The sequence below is a fragment of the Urocitellus parryii genome, chromosome 11 (assembly GCF_045843805.1).
Source record: "Urocitellus parryii isolate mUroPar1 chromosome 11, mUroPar1.hap1, whole genome shotgun sequence".
NCBI lineage: Eukaryota > Metazoa > Chordata > Mammalia > Rodentia > Sciuridae > Urocitellus > Urocitellus parryii.
Genome location: NC_135541.1, coordinates 69257565 through 69263121, shown reverse-complemented (window position 1 = coordinate 69263121; position 5557 = coordinate 69257565).

The window sequence follows — 5557 nt, the reverse complement described above, 5'->3', positions numbered from 1 at the left end:
AGCTGGGCCCAAGGGGGAGCAGGACCCAAGGGACTAGGGCCAGCAAGAGCAGGGCCCAGGGGGAGCAGGGCCCAGGGGGAGCAGGATCAGAGGGAGCACAGCCCAGGGGAGCAGGGCCAGGGGGGAACAGGGCCCAGGGGAGCGGGGTGCAGGGGGAGGAGGTCCAGGGAGAGCAGGGCCCAGGAGAGCAGGCCTAGAGGGAGCAGAGCCCACAGGGAGTTGGGCCAGGGGGAGCAGGGCCAGGGGAGCAGGGCTCATGGGGAGCAGGACAAGGAAGAGCAGGGCCTAGTGGGAGCAGGGCCCGGGGAAGCAGAACCAGAGGGAGCAGGACCAGACAATAGGGCCAAGGAGGAGCAGGGCCCAGGGAATCAGGGTCAGGAGGAGCAGGGCCCCGGGGGAACAGGAACAGAGTGAGCAGGGCCCAGGGGAGCAAGTTCCAGGGAAGAAGGGCCAGGGGAAACAGGGCCAGGGGGAGCATGGCCAGAGGGAGTGGGGCCCGGGGAAGCAGGACCAGGGGGAGAAGGGCCAAGGAGGATCAAATCTCAGGGGGAGAGGAGCCCTGTGGGGAGCAGGGCCCAGGAGGACAGGGCCACGAGGAGCATGGACTGCAGGGGGGTGGCAGGACTAGAGGGAAAATAGTCCAGGGGAGCTGGGCCACGGGGGCAAGGACACATCGGGAGTAGAGACCAGGGGAGCAGAGCCAGGGGAAGTAGGGACCAGAGGAGCAGGGCCAGGGGAAGCAGGGCCCAGGAGAGGAGTGCCCATGGGAACAGGACTCGGGGGAGTAGTGCTTAGGGGAGCAGGGCCAGGGGGAGCAGGGCCCAGTAGGAGCCGGACCAGGTGAAGCATGACCCAAGAAGAGGAGGCCTACGGTGAACAGGGCCCAGGAGAGCCAGGCTAGAAGGAGAAGAGCCCACAGGAAGTAGGGCCAGGGTGAGCAGGGCCAGGGGAAGCAGGGCCCAGGAGGAGCTGGACCAGGTGGAGCATGGCCCAAGGAGAAGAGGCCTACGGGGAACAGGACCAAGGAGATCCAGGCTAGGGGGAGAAGAGCTCACAGGAAATAGGGTTGGGGGAGCAGGGTCAGGGGAGCAGGGCCCATGGGGAGAAGGACCATGGCGAACAGGGCCCAAAGGAAGCAGGGCCCAGGGGAGCAGGGCACAGGGAAACCAGTGCAGGGGGAGTAGAACCATGGGGAGGAGGGTCCAGGGAGCATGGCTGGGGGGAGCTGGGCCCAGGGGAGCATGGTCAGGAGAATCAGAGCCCAGAAATGCAGGACCAGGGGGAGCAGGGCCCAGGAGAAGCAGGCCCCAGGGGCAGCGGGGCACAGAGAAACCAGGGCCCATAGGGAGCAGAACCGGGGGGGGGGGTTAGGGCTCAGGGAGAATGGCCAAGAGGGATCAGAGCAAGGGGAGCAGGGCCGGGGAATGCCGGACCAGGGGGAGCAGAGCCCAGTGGAAGCGGGGCCCAGGGGAGCTTGACACAGTGAACCCAGGTCCCATGGTGAGCAGAACCCAGGGGAGCAGGGTTCAGGGAGCATGGCCAAGGGGGAGCAGGGTCAGGAGGAGCAGGGCCCGGAAAGCAGGACCATGAGGAGCAGGACACATGGGTGCAGGGCTCAGGGGAGTAGGTACAGGTAGAACAGTACACAGTGGGAGCAGGGCCCAGGGTAGTAGGACCAGGGAGAGAAGATGCCAGAGGAGCAAGGCCCAGGGAAGCAGAGGCAGGGTAGCAGATCCAGAGAGAAAAGGACCAGAGGGAGACGGGCCAGGGGGAGAAGGGCCCAGGGTGAGAAGTACCAGGGGGAGCAGGGCCCGGGGAAGCAGGCCCAGGAGAACCAGGAAAAGTGGGAGCAGGGCCTATGGGTCAGGACTCAGGGGATGAGGACCAAGGGGAGTAGGGCCATGGTTATCAGGACCAGGTGGAGCAGGTCCCAAGGAGAGCAGGAAAGGGGTTTAGGGCCAGGGGGTGCAGGTCACAAGGAAAGGTATTAGGGCCCCAGGGAGCAGAGCCCATAGGGAACAGTGCCATGGCGAGCAGTGACCAAGAAAGCAAGACCAGAGGGAGCACGGCCTAGAGGAACAGGACCCAGGGGAGTAGGGCCACGGGGAAGCAGGGCCCAGTGAGCAGGGCCAGGAGGGAGTAGGGCCCAGGAGAGCAGGGCTAGGAGGAGCAGGGCCCAGGGAAGCAGGACCAGAGAGAGAAGGGTCCAGGGGAGCAAGACCCAGGTGAGCAGAGCCAGGAGGAACAGGTCCAGGGGGAGCAGGGCCAGAGGGAGTGGGTCCTGGGTAAGTAGGACCAGGGGGAGCAGGGCCAAGTGGGAACAGGGCTCTGGGGGAGTGGAGCCCATGGGGGAGCAGGGCCCAGGAGAGCAGGGCCAGATGGAACAGAGCCCTGGGGGAGCAGGACCAGAGGGAGAATAGCCCAGGGGAGCAGGACCTGGTAGAGCAGGGCCGGGGGAGAAGGGCACACAGGGAGTAGGGCCCAGAGGAGCAGGGCCAGGGAGAGCAGTTCCCAGGGGAGCAGGGTCCAGGGGAGCAGAGCAAGGATAAAAGGGCCAGGGAGAGCAGGGCCAGGGGAAGCAGGACCCAGGGGAGCAGGGCTAGGGGGAGTAGGGCCCACGTTAGCAGAACTAGGTGAGTAGGCCCCAGGGGAGCAGGGCCAGGCGAGCAGGGCCAAGGAGGAGCAGGACCAGGAGGAACAGGCCCAAGGAGAGGAGGCCTAAGGGGAGAAGGGCCCAGTAGAGCAAGGATAGGAGGAGCAGAAACCACAGGGAGTAAGGCTGGGGGAGCAGGGCCTGCGAGGAGGGCCCATGGGTACAGAACCAGGGCGAGCAGGGCATAAGGGGAGCAGGGCCAGCGAGCAGGGCCAATGGGTACAGAACCAGGGCAAGCAGGGCCTAAGGGGAGCAGGGACCAGGGGTAGAGAGGCAAAGTGAAACCAGGTCCCAGGCGGAACAGAACCATGGAAGCAGGGCCCAGGGAGCACGGCCATGGGGGAGCAGGACTTAGGGGATGAGGACCAAGGGGAGTAGGACACATGGGTTCATGGCTCAGGGAAGCAGGTCCCAAGGGAGCAGGACACGGTGGGAGCAGGGCCTAGGGAGAGCTGTATCAGGGAGAGCAGAGCCCGGGGAAGCAGGCACAGGGGAAGCAGGGAAAGGGGTAGCAGGGTCAGGGGGAGGAGGGCCCAGGAGAAACAGAGAACAGGGGGAGCTGGGCCCAGGGTAGCATGGCCCATGTGGAGCAGGGCCCAGGGGGAGAAGGGCCCAGGGGAAGCAGGGTGCCGTGGAGCTGGGCCCAGCATGAGCAGGGCCCAGGGGAGCAGGGCCATGGTTAGCAGGACCAGGTGAAGCTGGGCACAAGGAGATCAGGACCAGGGGATTAGGGACAGGGGGACTAGGGCCCATGGGGAGCAGTGCCAGGGGGAACAAGGCCCAGGAAATCAGGACCAGAGAGAGCAGGGCACAGGGGAGCTGGGCCAGGAGGAACATGGCCAAGGGGAGCAGGGCCAGAGGGAGCATGGGCTTGGGGAGCAGAGTCCAGGGGGACCAGGGCCTAGGAGGAGCAGAACCAGGGGAGAGGGCTCAGGGGAAAAGGACTGGAGGGAGTAGGGCCCAGGGAAGCAGGCCAGGGGTAACAGGGCTGGGGAGAGCTTGAAGTGGTTGACCAGGGCCCAGGGAGAGGAGGACCACAGGGAGCAGGGTGCAGATTCAGGGCTAAGGGGATCAGAGTACACAGGGAGTAGGGGCAGGGGGAGCAGGGACAGGGGAGCAGGGCCCAGGGGAGCAAAGCCCAGTGGGGAGAAGGGCCCAGGGGAGCAGGGCCAGAGGGAGCACAGCCAAGGGGAGGAGGGCCAGGGAGGAGCAGGGTGCAGGGGAGCATGGCCCAGGGGAGCAGGGACAGAGGGAGCAGGATAAGGGGGAGCAGGATACAGGGGAGCAGGGCCAAGAGGAGCAGGGCCAGGGGAAGCAGGGGCCAGGAATGCAGGGCCCAGGGGAGCAGGGCCAGTGGTAGCAGGGCCCAGGGGATCTGGACTGGGTTTGTAGGGCCCAGGGGAGCAGGGCCAGGGGGACCAGGGCCCGGAAGGAGCAGGACCATGTGAGCAGGGCCCAGAGAGAGGAGGACTAGATTAGTGACCAGGAGAGAGGGCCCAAGGGATCAGAGCCAGGGGGAGCAGTACACAGGAAGCAGGACCCAGAGGATCAGAGCCAGGGGGAGCAGTGCCAGGAGAAAAAAGCCAGGGGAGCAGGGACAGAGGGAGCAGAGCCAAGGGGAACAGGGCCAGGAGAAAGAGGGCCCAGGAGAGCAGGGCCCAGAGGAGCAGGGATAGGGGGAGCAGGGCCCAGTGGAGCAGGACTAGGGGGAGTAGGGCCCAGGAGAGTAAGGCCAGGGGGAGCAGGGCCCGGGATAAGCAGGACCAGGTGGGGCAGGGCCCAGGAGAGTAGGGCTAGAGGGAGCAGAGCTCATAGGGATTAGGCCCAGGGGGAGCTGGGCCAGGGGAGCTGGGCCCATGGGGAGCAGGATCAGTTGGAGCAGGGCCCAAGGAGAGCATGGCCCATGATAGCAGGGCCAGGAGGTGCAGTGCCCATGGGGAGAAAGACCAGAAGTAGAACAACCCAGGGTAGCAGGGCCAGGGGGAGCAGGACACAGTGGGAGTAGGGCCCAGGGGAGCACGGTCAGGGGGAGCAGAATACGGGGAACAGGGCCCAAGGGATCAGGACCAGGGAGAACAGGTCCCAGGGGAGCAGGGACCAAGGCAGCAGAGCCAGGGTTAGCAGTGCCAGGAGAAAAGGACCAGGGGGAGCAGGGACAGTGGGAGCAGAGCCCAGGGGAGAAGGGCCAGTGGAGCAGGGCCCTGGAGAGTAGGGTCCAAGAGACCAGGGCACAAGGGAGCAGGGTCAGGCGTTCAGGGCCCAGGCGAGCAGGACTAGGGGGAGTAGGGCACCGGGGAACAGGGACAGGGGGAGCAGGGCTGGGGAGGAGAAGGACCAGGTGGTACAGGGCCCAGGGAAAGGAAAACCAAAGGGGAGCAGGGCCAGGGATAGGTGGGCTGGGGTAGCAGAGCCCACAGGGAGTAGGGACAAGGAAAGCAGGTCACAAAGGAGCAGTGTCCAGGGAATCAGAGCCAGGGGGAGCAGAGTCATGGAGGAAAGGGCCAGGGAGAGCAGACCACGGGAGAGGGGCCCAGTGAGAGCAGTACCAGGTGGAGAAGGTCCCAAGGAGCAGGCCCATAGATTCAGGGAAAGGAGGAGCAGTTACAGGGTATCAGGTAAAGGAGAAGCAGGAAACATGGGGAGAAGGGCCCAAGGGAGCAGGGCCCATGGGGAGCAAGACCAGCGGGAACAGGTCCCAGGGGAATAAGGTCCTAGGGGGATCAGGGCGCAGAAGAGCAGAACCAATGGGGAGCAGGGCCCAGCATAACAGGCCCAGGGGAAGCAGGGATCAGTAGACAAGGGCCCAGAGGAGAAAGTCCCAGGGGAGAATGGCCAGAGGATTAGGGCCAGGAAGAGCAGGGCCCACAGGGAGCAGGGCCAGGGGGAGCAGGGCCCAGGAAAGAA